A 14861-nucleotide genomic window follows, 5' to 3' on the forward strand; every position below is an offset into this window, starting at 1 on the left:
TTAAACCCTTTTAATTAAAAGGTAAGTCATGGAGGAGATTTTGCTTTGCACATAGCTTGAGTAAGGCTACTGAGATTATAGAGAATATGGAGCTGCTATTCTTGCTTTACAAAAAGAAAAAAAGAAGTGTCAAGTACTCCACCGCTGCCAGCTCTGTCAATGGCATAAGCCTACTTAAATAAGAAGTGTCTGAGTTAAATGTTGTGCATCTGTGTGTATAGCACACATTAGTGACTACTGAGTGAGTACACAGTATATTCGCAGACTCTTTACTTTGAAGAAAGTGTTTTCATTTCAGATCATCCACAGAGGTTGCTTCTTTGATTGCCAGTTAAACAGGAAAGAACAATTCATTTGAACTGATTTGTATTCTAATGCTATTCTTTGTTTACAACACCTAGTAGGGCTGTGCATAGGAGCTGCATTTGGATTCATAGCATTATAATTTACTTACTGCTCAGATTTAAAAACATTTCTAAAGGATCTGCTCAAACAAGGCATCAATGACTGCTAAAAGTGTTTCATTATTCCAGTTTAATATACAGTACTTCCTTAAAACAACAAGAACATAGGATTTGATCCTGCTCTGATGTGAGTGAATCACTTTCACACAGAGGATTTTCATAGATACGTGTTTCAACTGTATTCTCCTCACCAATGCCAAGGCAGCGCAAGAGGCTGGGCCATTTTAAAGGGGAATTAGATTAAATTAATTAGGCTATCAGTGGTTACAGGTCATGATGACTACTACGGGTGGAATTTTCTATGCATCTTCATGTTGTACTTATCCACATGGATTCTCTCCCCCTCCTTAATTCCCAACTGATTCCTGGACCTTATTGAGAAGGGAGTTATTATTCTTACTGGTTCAATTAAAATACGAGCAATTATTACATATTACATGCATTATCATATCCATAATATTATATGCATATACACTTTCTTTCTTAAGTTTTCTTTCTTAAGTGTGCTTTCTTAAGTTACCAACACATAAACAGGTGGAGGAGAAGAGAGGGAGCTGCCCTTTTTATCCTCCTCCCCATCTCCTCTCAAGCACTGGCAAATGCCTGCACTCAGCAACAGGAAGTGACTTCATGACCCACTTCCGCTTTGTCTGCACATGTGTTCCCATCTAGACTGCTTTCCAGGGGCACCATCTCGCCCTCAGGATTGTGGGTGCCCGCCACCATAACACAGATAAGCTCCCCCCTCAAAAAAGAGTGACTTGCTGGCTGGCTGTGGAGGGCGAGGTTGTGTGGCTGCCTCTCTCTGGCTTTGCTCATTGACTTTGCGTGTGCCCGGTCTCCACAATTATGTTTTTGTGGGTGCCGAAGCACCCAGGGCCCCCTGGAGTTGGCTCCTATGCTGCTTTCAGTGGTGGATGGTAAGGAGCAATATAATGCAATATAATGCATATAACCATGTAACCGTGTAAGGAGCAATATAATGCATATAACCATGTAAAAATACTCATACGAAAACACTTATAAAATTATGTTGCATAAATACATTATCACATGGAGCTTGACTCTTTTACATATTTTTTTTGATTAGCCTGCATATAATACAGTATTGCCTATAATCAGGCTTTATTATTATTATTATTATTATTATTATTATTATTATTATTATTATTATTAAAAGGGTTAACACAGGAATGGTTTGAATGTAAGTCCAATGTGGGGAAAGTTCAGTTGTGTCCAAACTACCAAATTCCATGTCGAGATCCATTTAAAGTGGATTTCTTCTCTGTCACTAATGACTGTAGAGTGCCACCGCCATTGGAGGCAGTAGATCTCTGAATATTTGCTGCTGGGGAAGATGACCAGGAAGTGCTGTTGAGCTTCTATGTTCTGCTGGTGGGTTTGCCATAAGCACCTGGCTGGCCACTGTGGGAAAAGAATCTGAACCAAATGGAACAGAAATCTGTTTCAGTAAGGCTCTTCTTATGTTTAAGGAAGGAGGGGTCTATGTGTACCTCCCATTTCCCCAATTTCCCCATCTGACTCTTCATCTTTGTATAATGACAATTAATTTCACTTCAGAGCACATTTCATTTGCATAGAGCACAAATGGAGGCTGTTTCAGGATAGATGTTTTGGCCATGCATTGATTTAAGATGCAACAATTCTAATTCTCTCTCACACACTCTCTCTTTAAAAAAGGTAAAGGTAAAGGACCCCTGGCAGTTAAGTCCAGTCGCGAATGACTCTGGGGTTGCAGTGCTCATCTCGCTTTATTGGCCAAGGGAGCCGGCGTACACCTTCCAGGTCATGTGGCCAGTATGACTAAGCCGCTTCTGGTGAACCAGAGCAGCGCACAGAAATGCCGTTTACCTTCCCGCCAGAGCGGCACCTATTTATCTACTTGCACTTTGATGTGCTTTCACACTGCTAGGTAAGCAGGAGCTAGGACCGAGCAACAGGAGCTCACCCCGTTGCGGGGATTTGAACTGCCAACCTTCTGATCAGCAAGCCCTAGGCTCAGTGGTTTAGGCCACAGCGCCACCTGCACACACTCTCTCACACACAAACACAAGCACCAAACCCAGCTGTTGCTGCTACTTCTGCACTATTAGGCTATTAATAATAGAGACATTGTTCTATTAATAGAGAGGTACAGACACACATGTCCTAATGTTCATAATATCAAGAGTTAATGATTAAATGAGTTACTTGCAGCACTCCCAATTAACATTATTCATTACTGCAATGGAACTTTTTAAAATAGCTTGAAAGTCTTGCACATTTTGTGCTTATGATCTTTTTTGCACCTTAATTTAAAACTGGAGGCTTAAAAAGTGCATGCAAGTGTGAATGCACCCGAAATTAAGACAACAGTTCCTTTTGCGTTCCTATTAACTATTATTCAACTAGAACAGAATGCATGCGAAAATAAATGTGACATTTACACAAACAGAAAACTCTGTGAGAAAAGATAAATCTTTATTCCTCTCTTAAGATTCACTTTCTAAAATAAATTGTTGCTCCATAAATTAAAGGATTTTGCCTAGAGTCCAAATTAGCGATAGATGTATATGTGTAATTGGAACTTTTTATTCCAGAGGAGTGTTTTGAAAGTGGAATTCTGCAGCTAAACAATAAACAAAGCTCCATCTGTCCTTATTGGTTTTCCCCACCCCTGTTGCTCACATATTACAAAGACATGGTTGTTGTGTTGAAAATATTTATGTAGTAGGGGGGATGACACTTGGCCATTCCCCCCTTCTGAATAAGATACCAAGTGGATTGGGTAAACACCCAAACCTTGAGAGGTAAACAATGGAGAGATCGGGGATCTTTCTGATTTAACTTACTAGGCTAGATTTATATCACAGTTTCTTATTTTCCAAGAGCACTTACTTCAACCACACATTTTTAAAGGGTAGGGATAGAAGAGGAATCCACAGAACTCCCAAAGCAGAGTCACATGTAGGGATAGAAGGATCTGTCAATTTTTATCCTCTCAATTTGTTGTTTTTCTAATCTTAAATTCAGTTCTCCACGTTTTCCAGCAAGTTGTGATTTTTAAAAAGTATCCTCTTGACAATTTATTAGTATGTTAGCATGAATACTTCCCAATAAAAAATATTTTAATGTGCAACTTTAGGCTGGTTTAGAATGTGAAGTCCCAATATGAAGAGATCCAATTGCTCCAGTGTTGTCTCCGTCTGTTTTATTTGTTCCCCTTAAAAACCTTTGGAGATCATCTAACTGCTCACAAACTGGAGTAGCTAGTGTGTAGGTCTTCTTCCTGCACTTTGAATAGAACAGAAAAGTCACTCTGGGGGCAATGGGACTAGATGATATCCCTTTGTTCTCAGAGGGATTTGTATTAAAGAAAAAAAGGGCTGTGCCCAATGCTGGTCATTGGAGAGTTGTATCCATTGTATCTCCAAAACTCCAAGTAGGGGCAGAAGCCATATGGAAAAGAAGTCAAGAAAACGGAAGCTAATAAACAGTATCTATTAGGATTTTGGAGCTTCTTCATGTTTGGGATAGGCAAGCTCAGGACGGCATAGATTTATCCTTCTTAAAGCTTGGAAGCTTCTCTGGAAAATCCTAGGCTTTTCTAGGCAACATACTTTTGTGCATGCACTTGAGAGGTAAATTGAATGCTAGTTTGTAGGCACATATCCAGAGTCTCATCGTACTTTCTGAGTCAATGAAGAAGCCACTTGCTTCCGAATACATCTGAACACTATAAGCTGTTCATATTCATGTTCATGTTCTCAACAAACTCTTGTGATATCACTATTCTTGACACATGTAGATGTCAGTGGAGCCATCAAGTTTCCATTTGAAATAGAGACAGAATATATCTGCTGAAATTAAATAAGCATGGATGTAGAAATATTTCTCTCCACCCAAGTTATCCAATTGTCCTAAGGAACCCACAGTGCCACTTCCCCTCACGAAGAATCAACATTGTCCCAAAGTTATCTACAGAGTATGAGAAGTTAACTTCATAAAGATACAAAGGTGGTTGAGGGAGACATAAATAAGTAAGAACTAAGGTGAATGGCAAAGCTCAGTGATGGCACATCTGCTTGGTATGCAGAAGATCCCAGGTTCAATCCTCCCTATCTCCAGGTAGGACTTGGATTGTCCCCTATCCAAAATCCCCAAGAGCCACTGTCAGTCAGTGGAGATTATACGAAACAATACTGGGTCAATTATCTGACTGTGCAGAGTGGACCCTCTGGATACGAATTAAATTTGTTCTGGGGATCTGTACTTAACCTGAAAAGTTTGTAACTCAAAGCGCTGCTTCTGCGCATGCATGCAGCGCAATAGAGCGCTTCTGCACATGTGTGCGGAGCGCAGAGCACTTCTGCACATGTGTGTGCGGCAAAACCCGGAAGTACACACTTCCAGGTTTGCCGCGTTCACAACCCGAAAGTTACGGTACATATGCAGAGCGGTATATAACTTGAGGGTCCACTGTATCAGGTTTCTGTGCTGACAAGAAAAGAAGCAAGCAATTGCTTAGTTTGTAGCCTCTTGCTATCTAACGTAAGCATCCTTCCTCCTTCTTACAAGCCGTTTCCAATGAGCACAGTTTTATACTGGCATGCATTTCACTGGTTTCCCCAAGGAAGGCCTCGGCTCATAGGCTTAGATAATTAGGCAAGTGGTAACCTAAACAAATATTCTAATTCCACTCCTGTATATTTTAGGCTAATTGTTTTACACCTCAAAGGCAAACATGTATTTAAATTTAAAATTAACACAGTGATATGTTTTAAGATACTCTTTGGATTATGCTTATTATTTAAATTATAAACGATGTGAAAATAACAAGTGATCTAGTAACTCTTGCCATCTAATCATTCTGCTGTGTGGTCTGTTGGCTAGGTTTGAGATATACAGTGAGCTAAAAGAGCACAGAAAAAGGTTTAATGGTTCTGGATTAATCAAACTCATCAAATCAGTTACAATAAATCCAAACTCCTCTTTCTGCATATTAGATGTAGAAAGAGTCAGGCAACAGCGAAAGACAGATGGCAATAGCAATAAGACAGATGAATTGATTTATGATTCTGTTTCATGCCACCCACACTCCTAACACTCCATTTGTCTGCAACATTCATTTAAGACAATTCTTTTGATACATATTATGACATCTGAGCTAATAAACTTTAATCATCTTTCAGATGGTAAGAATGATTAGAGAATGAAGAAATGGGAGGGAGGGGGAGAGGAGGAGTATGGGGAAGTCTAAAGCCTATGAAGAAATTGACAATTTCTTATGTGAGCTGTCAGACAGAAATATACCATTTTTCATCCTTACTGATTGCCTGGTATGTATAATCTCAGTCCTATGGAGTTTTCATGTTCCTCTTTCCATGAGTGAGGGTGAACACTGGATATCTACACCTGATAGTTTATTTTGCATGCAAATTTTGTTCAGCACCATTAACTGGATTAACTGTTTCCACAATAAATATTGATTAAATTGGGTGGAGTGGGGGTGAATATAGGATGGCATTTTGTTGACGATGACATCATGTGGATGCTGTGAAAACCTTGCATGAATGATCAGCACAGAGTCCTCAATAACCTGCTGTGCGGAAGTGACCTTTATTATAGAGAAATTAAGGTCAAGAAATTAAAAACATCATTAGTCTTTCCATAACTCTGTTTCAGTGCATGGAAAGGATATGTACTGGTGAAGATGAAACCAGCATTCTTAATTGAGCCAGGAAACAAAGTGAGAGACAATGGTGGTGTTCATGATTAGTTTTTGTGAGATAGAGAAAAAGCAATCCTGACTGAATTAAAAAGTTGCCTCTTCTGTTCCTCTCATTCAAAAGCTGTAAACACATAGATTTGGAACATCTAGCTAAAAAGCACAAACCTATCCAGGTTGGCTCAGAAGCAAGCCCTGCAGAATTCAATGGAAATGACTCCCAGCTATGTGGGTTTAGGATTCCTTAATTGCTCAAGCTCTTTCTTAAGGCCAAGGGTCTCCTTTCACCTTTAAGTACATTTATCGTCTGAGGCACAGAGCTACTAGTTGGTATAGTTTTAGCTGAGAAGTCATGTTTCTTATCTACATTTCTGATTTTAAACTGAGCTCCAGGCGACAATGTACCTTCAAGCTATTATTAAAAATAAAGTTCTTCTGTTAACTGGGCCAATTTTCTAAATGTACCAATGGAGTTGGCTTTCTTTTCCCTGTACAATTTTCCAGAGAGGGACAGGACAGCAAGACGTCCCATCCCTCCAATACTTGTCACCCCATTTTCAACATGCACAACAGCAGCCATTTTCCGACCACTCCAAGCAGTTTTTAACCTGTATGAAAAGGAAAAAATGTTTTTAAATGCATTATTTGACTACCTTGCAGAATTTGGAAGAGTGCAGTTTCCACTCTTCTCCACATCTGATCCACATCTCGGTTTGGTAGCCATAGATCAGGTGAGTTCACTGTAGCGTGTGTTTTTTCCTCATTGTTTTTTAACAGGTAATAAATCTATTACCAATTTCCCCACATTATTCTCATGCTATAATACCATAACGGAGGGGGCGCAGCAGGCAATGATTCCAAATCTGATAGCTTATGTTTCTGAACCAACCATAGCAAACTGAACATTATATATGGGTGAATATCATGTGAGAGTATTACAAACGCATCATCCCCCTACCAGTAGAATCAGTTCAGTACAAGTGCCCCCTTGACTTAACTATAGACTATCAAGTGATAAAACTGTTTGCTATGATTCCCAAAATTAGATACATTTCTGAATTACACCTAATTCACTTTGGTGCCCTTTGTTTAACAAGGAGCACCTATATTCACACATTCTCATCTTCATGTTGTTAGCAATGTAACTGATAAATGGAAAACTGGTGAATAGAAGCCAAATCTTAAACTGAAATGTACAGTGTTCACAACAAATGCTCTCATAGAAATTCAAATGCCGTGCACAAGAAAATCACAACGTGTATGATAAACAGGAAGCATAGGCCTTGCACTTCCTTAAAAAGGTAAAGGGAACCCTGACCGTTAGGTCCAGTCACGGACAACTCTGGGGTTGCGGAGCTCATCTTACTTTACTGGCCGAGGAAGCCGGCATTTGTCCGCAGACAGCTTCCAGGTCATGTGGTCAGCATGACTAAGCTGCTTCTGGAAAACCAGAGCAGCGCACGGAAACGCCGTTTACCTTCCCGCCGGAGTGGTACCTATTTATCTACTTGCACTTTGATGTGCTTTCAAACTGCTAGGTTGGCAGGAGCTGGGACCGAGCAACGGGAGCTCATCCTGTTGCGGGGATTCGAACTACTGACCTTCTGATTGGCAAGCCCTAGACTCTGTGGTTTAGACCATAGCGCCACCTGCGTCCCTCCTGCACTTCCTTAGTATCACCCAAAATAAAAGCTCATCTACCTCCTTCTGTATGGAAAAGGGCCATAGCTCAATAGTACAGGATCTGTCCAGGATCAATTCCCAGCATCTTCATATAGGGCTGAGAGGGACCCCTGTCTGAAACCTTGGAGAACCACACAGCCTGTTATATGGCCCAAGGGTCTGTCTCAGTAGAGAGGCCAGCTTCCTATTTCCCTCTCTCTGCATGGGAAAAGGGGGAAGTTTAGGGCATTTTGCTTCCTGTTTACAACAAAAGCCGTCATATCTCAAGCTTGCCATAATCTTGCCATTTCAACTACAATTAAGACATTGAGAATGGTGTCTGACACCTGCTGCACACCAAATATTTGAGATGGCAGCATTTTCTTACAGCAGTTCTGTTGCTCTGCTCTAAAGCAAGGTGCTAATTTAGCACTTCAGATTCAGAGGGTCGGCCCACTAAACACTGGGAAAATAATAGCCACCATAACATGGTTAAGTGTACTGCAGACTGCTGATTCAAGAACGTATGGCAGGAGTCAGGTGGATGCAAAGCCCTTGCATTCATATCTGCACACAGCAGGAACCATGCAAGGCAATATGGTAAGGATGTCTCTATGAATAAAATATAAACCAAGGTTGTTCCCTTAAAGAAAGTGAATCTATCCTGAATCTTAAAAGCCGGCTTCTACATACAATCTTAGATTCCATTTCAGGTTAGCACTTCTGTTTATTGACGAGGTTTTTAATCCTACCTAGTGCACTTCCTGCTCAGTGCAGCTGCTATGTGGATTAGAGCATGTCATGTTAAAACTGTGTAAAGGAAGCGAAGATGATCACCATGGCTATAAATCTATTATACCACTTGCAGAGGACTTCTTTGAGTGGCAGGGCAGAATTCTGCTTTCCTACTTTGAAGTAGCTGAAGTGTTTCAACATTATTCATGAGATGTGATTACCCATTGAAAATTTAGGGCCACTTCACACAATATCCTTTCATGGGCACACATTGTAGGTTTGGAGCAGGAATTCCCTGAAATTCCCTGTCAATCAATCAGTTCTTCTCATATATTCACTGTAGGAAGCTGAAAATGACTGAGGCTTCCTGCTGCATGACTGAGGCTTCCTGCAGCAGACCTAGAATCTTGGACTTTTGTCCAGACACAAGCACATAGCTGTTGCTTTCGGTATACCCAAGCCATCAAATAGAAGTTCTTGAAGAAGATTTTTGCTTCAGGATGAGAACAGAAATCGTGCTCCGGCGGCGCAACAGCAGCAGGAGGCCCCATTAGCTAAAGTGGTGCTTCAGGTTAAGAACAGTTTCAGGTTAAGAATGGACCCCAACTGAGCAACTTGGCCACTGAATTCTGTACCAGCTGAAGTTTTCAAACCAACTTCAGAAGCAGACCCACATATAATGCACTGCAGTAATCTAATCTAGAGGTTACCAGAGAATAGACAATAGAAGTTAGGTTATCCCTGTCCAGATAAGGGCACAGTTATAAGTATTGGGATTATAAGTATCGATCAGTTATAAGTATTGGGGTTATCAATATTAATAAATGAGGATTGTGCACCTTGTATAATTAGTTTTGAATTCAAAGCATGAATTGTAATGTGTCTTTGTGTGAACATTCCTGGTGTATTCTGAATGTATTAATAATGTTCCTCTTTTGAAGCACCTGAATTTTGTTTAAAAAATCATTCTAACGCGGGAATACTCGATTAAGGCGTAACCATGTTTTATCTATAATATTTGAAGGAAATAACCAAACACTATCATGTACTGTACAGCAATTTATCGCATCTGAATTACTTAACATGGTTAAAATGGAATAAATAATCTGTTGGCCTTTCCAAGGATTGTGCTGGAGTTCACTATGCACTAAACACTGATGAAAGGTCAGATGGTGGTCTACGTTTAGTTAGCTCCAGTTGAATATAAGATGTATTACAGTACAACCAAAATTAAATGCAAATAATATCAATATTTTAATATTTTTGTCTACTGTCCCAAGAGCATTAAAGATGAGTGAATTATATTTGCATAGCCAATGAACATATAGTAGTAGTAAGAAAGAGCAGAAGGATAATGTCACATTTACATAAGATAATATCTGGTATAAATAGCTAACATCTTTCTCATTATCCACTTCCATGAGCCTCCGTTGCTGTCTTTTTAAAAGAGTCTCATGGTTTTCACAATAGGTTATAAAAATAAAAGCCGCATGTAGGTATTAAGCACAAATGTTAATTGCATGTACAAGAGCAGAGTGGTAAAGGATGACAATTACAATGCAAGGAGAAGATATTTCACCCCCACCCTGTGAAACCTCAGAAGATAGTGAGTTTGTTTAATAAGGAAAAGAAGCCAATGCCAAACATTGGGACCAAGATATTCCTTACAGCCAGTAGAAACCATATCATGGAATCCAAATATTATCAAAAGAATTTGGACCTTTCTTTACTGGACATGACTGTAGTTAGAAGAAAAATAAATGCTGGAAGAGTGGGAAAGTGACACATCCACCAGCACAAGGGTCTGGTGCATAGTGATCTTTATTAGATTGGATTCCCACTGCCCTCTTCTAACACAGGTATGGGGAAACTTTTTGTGTGTGCCAGAGGGTCATGTTCCTTTCTTGGCAACCTTCTGAGTGGCAGATGGGGCCAGAGGCAAAATTGGCTGAGCAATGGATATACCTTTCTTATAGTAGGCTATTTACTATATACACTCACAAATTCCTTTCTATCCTTCATCCAGAAAAATACACGTTATTGAAGACACATTCCACCCATCTAAAAACACTTGGGGTGCAAAGCAGCATTTGTGAGGGGTGTGTCCTGGGGTGAGCTCTGAGGGCCAAATGAAGAGGTATGGAGGGCTGTATTCACCCACTCCTGCAGCCCTAAAGGATAGTCACTATGATCAGCTTTTACAATGTCAATAATTTCCTGGGATATGTAAGGAACTGAAAGCAGACTGTGTATGTGAAAAGGGCTGCCAAAAGCTGACCTTGCAGGCTGAAAGAACACAAAAACTTGCATGTATCAATATGTGCATAGTCAACCAAATGACAGTATATAAGCATATAAAAGAATCTGAGTGCTTCTCCCTTCATGCTCTGGTTGTCAGCTTTTCAAAGGCACCTGCATTACTACTATTTGAAACACTAGAACAGGAATGGGGAAACTGTCACCCTCCAAATGTTGGTGGACTTCAATTCCTATCAATCGCAGACAGCATGGCCAGGGATGATGTAAGTTGCAGTCCAACAACATCTGGAAGACCACAGGTTTCCCACCCGTGGAGGAAAGAATCTGATCCACCATGGCTCTTTTGTAAAAGCTTTTGAGTGATTAATAGCAGTAACATAAATATAAACACAAATTTATATGCATAGGACGTCGTCCTAAACTAGGAACATGTTTTAAATTCCTTGTATGCCATGAGTGAAAAAATGACTTAAATTCTTGACGTACCTAAATATGAAGCAGCTTGAATGTGAGGGACTGAGACAAATTTAATGAGCACATGTTGATGCTTCTAGTCCTACAGGCCAGATGGCCTTATTTCTACAAAGCTCAAAGATGGTGGGAAAAGAAAATGCCTCCAGGTGTCTACTGTACATTTCAGTCTGTGATAATAGCCATAAAATGGTGTTTGATACACTGAAATCCTAGGAAGCCAAGGCAAAAGCAAAGGCAATACAAACAGTGATGTAATTTATACAAAGAACCAAGGATGCAAACTAGCAATTAAAGCTATCATCTGGAGTGGAGGAGCTGAAGCAAGGAAAGGAATTGTGGGTAATTTGTTGATTTAATTTTTCATTTCATTGCTAATCAGGAGAAAAATGCCATTTGTTCTACAATGCTGCCTGATTTTTATATTCCATCATTTAAAATTTCTATTAACTAACATGCAAGATTCAAACATTTGTATTTTGAATATAATCTCTTGGTAAATTCACTTGCACAAATGACAATGAATTTAAAATGTACAGATGTAATGTAATAGGCATATAGTAAGACTTTCCTTCTTTCTTTCTTTCTTTCTTTCTTTCTTTCTTTCTTTTTCTTTCTTTCTTTCAAATTTACCTTAACGTAGCCCAGAGGCTATAGGACAGTTTACAATGCTTTTAAACTTATATTATTTTCAGAGCCCCATGCTACCTGAACACTCCTATTTCATTCAGGATTAGCAATATATTTTAATTGGATTTTATGCAGATTTTATGCTGGAGGGGAATCAAATGTACTGTACTAGCCTTCAAGTTATTAATCTTTTTTTTTTAACAGATACTCGCAGCCTATATACAATTTTATTTTATAAAGAACATCTGTTGAACTAAACACAGCTAGAAAGAGCTAACAGACACACTATATTTGAGAGAAGGCCGCTCCACTTCTGGGTGGGGTGGTATTGCAAGACGGCCACATGGTCTCACAAAGGGAGCTGGATCAGGCCCCCTCGTCATTGGGAGGGCCCTGGCCGTGTCACAGACCCTGGCTGACCAATCCAGTCGGCTGGATTTAAACTGCAGTGCAGCGAGGGAACGTCCTTTCTGGCTCACTTTCATGGATCTCCCGCCCTCCCCGGCCTCTTTTTAGGTCTTCGACTTTGGCCTTGCTATGGACCTCGGTTGGTCGCTGTTGAAAGGCCTGGTAGGAATTTTTCCACTTGGCAAATTGGCACTGGCCATTTGGCTTTCACCTACCTCATAGCAATCATCACAACTTTTGTAAGGTTTGGCGGTTAGGCTCTGGTATAACTTGGTTTGGGGGAGGGGAAGTGTGGCCATCACCTGCCCCTCCATTTTTAAGGGTATTCCGTTAAAGGGATCTGGGGGTGTGGAGCTTGTCCAAAGCCCGGGTAGGGGCTAGGGCCATGCCACGACCCCATCGGGTACCCTGGGGGAGCTCGAGTCAATGTGCATCGACAGGGTTCCCACTATTGGTGGTCGACCCTTTCCAGACTCCCTGCATGGCGGGCAGGAGTCAGATATAGTCAGTTCAATTCCAATGCCTAAGCCAATACCGCTCACATTCTGTAACCAATAAAGTTGTGGCCTAAAGTTTGCCCATTAATCATTAACCTAATATACTGTGTCCAAGTGTCTTTATTCATCAAAGGGGAGGCCTCGGGGACTTGACGCACTAGTGTCCTTTAACTCCTGTACTACCTTTTGGGGTTGGGTAGAGGTTGAAATAAACTACATTTAAGCTTCTTGTGATGAGAGCCACCTAAACAAATTTGGTTTGAAATGTGGTTGTTCTTACATTTCAAAGCTGTGTATTTAATATTAGAGAGCAACACATCTCAGTGAGTAAATATTTGACATTCCTGAAATGTCCTACATTTTGTTGTTACTGAATTTTGTTACATATTCAGGTTATTACATGATATACAATCCTTTCCATCCTGACAGTGGTTGTATTGAAACAGGATAGGGATCTTTTAATTTCCTACCCCTGTCTGTTATTCTTAAGTGATATTCAGCTAAGTCATACTCAAAGACCCACTGAAATTAGTAGACATGAATTATTTAAAGACCACCATTTCTAGTGGGTTTACTTCAAATAAGAATAATACATGGTACCTCCCATATACAAGTTGAATGCCAGAATCTGGGACATGATGTCAACAGATGAGATCATTGGACATGCCCAATGCCTTTTCTTCTGGAGATTACCTTCACCATTAGTTCTCTTTCCTTTCATTATGATAACCAGATACTGACTCTCCTAAGTGGTCTGTGTGTACTGTATTCATTAGAGTTGAAGAGAATCTAAATCTAGAGACTTGATTAATGAGCTTTGCTGGGGGGAGGGGAGAACCCATTTTCTTTTCCATCTCTGTGATTATACTCATCTTATTCACCTTCCATACAACTTAAAACCTTGACTCAACCTTTCTCTTTCCTTTTGCCTTTCGTTTTTTCATCTTTGCTTTCCTTTTTATTTTGAATATTGAAATATACTCAGAGTCGCGAAGTGATTTCATGCTCTTTATTCAGCTCATAGTGGTGAGGAGGAATGAATGAAAGTCCCCTCAAAGTATCTGCTTTATATACATTATTTACACAATGGGCTGCACATGATTGGCTAATTCCGGAATTCTACTGTAAGCCAATCAGGTTGTGGATTCACTTCTATCTGGAGCATGATTGGGTAGTTCCTGCCAACCAATCATACTGCTGCATTGTACTAGGACCACTCAGACTGCTGCATTCTGAATCCTATTGTTCTAGGACCAATCAGACTGCTGCCTTTTGGATCCTATTGTTCTAGGACCAATCAGACTGCTGCAGTTTGGATCCTATTCAACTCAGTACATAACACCACCTCCCCTCTAAGTTCCAGTCCTGCCCGGGAGGTCGCATTCATAGTCCTCGAGGTACGCTGGCGGCCTACGTGTGCGTTGCGGCCTGGGGTGTTCCCTGGTCCGGGGTTCAGGTTCTGGCTCGTGTTCCAAGGATGCTGGCTGTGATGGGGCTATTTGGTCTGGCGCAACCGGCTCGCTCAGTCGTGGTTCTGGTTCCAGTGTCCTTTCGGCCTCGCAGGTCCTCTCTGTATTTACTGATTCTGCCTCTCCTGCTGGCCCCTCGTGCTCTATGGGCCTCACTGCCCCTCTGTTCCCTTGGGACTCCTCTGACCTTTCCTCCTCCTGGTTTTCTCCCGGGAATCGTCGCCGTATCTGGTCGCAGTGGCGGCGCCAGCATTGCCCCCCATCTGTTAGCACCTCGTACGACACGGGGCCAGTGACCCTGGTGACTGTGGCGGGTACCCATGCTGGGCCTGCCCCAAAATTCTTTGCGTACACTGGGTCCTGGGCCTCGAAGGTCCGGGGGTTCCTGCCTTCCCCCACCACTACCTCATCCTGAGCTCTATCGGGGTGAATGCGGTCCAATCTGATTACAAGGCGCCGACCCATTAGTAGTTCAGCGGGGCTCCGGCCAGTCGTTGAGCTGGGGGTGCTGTGCTGTGCTAGAAGGAATGTGGCAAGG

General features: G+C 41.1%; 1 protein-coding gene across 1 annotated transcript in view; it reads right to left on the reverse strand.

The window, feature by feature from the left end:
• The window catches only part of DPP10 (dipeptidyl peptidase like 10), a 512130-nt gene that overhangs the window by 240603 nt on the left and 256666 nt on the right, over window positions 1-14861 (reverse strand). The gene's annotated exons all lie outside the window — the stretch shown is intronic.

This window comes from Podarcis raffonei, chromosome 1 (assembly GCF_027172205.1).
Source record: "Podarcis raffonei isolate rPodRaf1 chromosome 1, rPodRaf1.pri, whole genome shotgun sequence".
Taxonomy (NCBI): domain Eukaryota; kingdom Metazoa; phylum Chordata; class Lepidosauria; order Squamata; family Lacertidae; genus Podarcis; species Podarcis raffonei.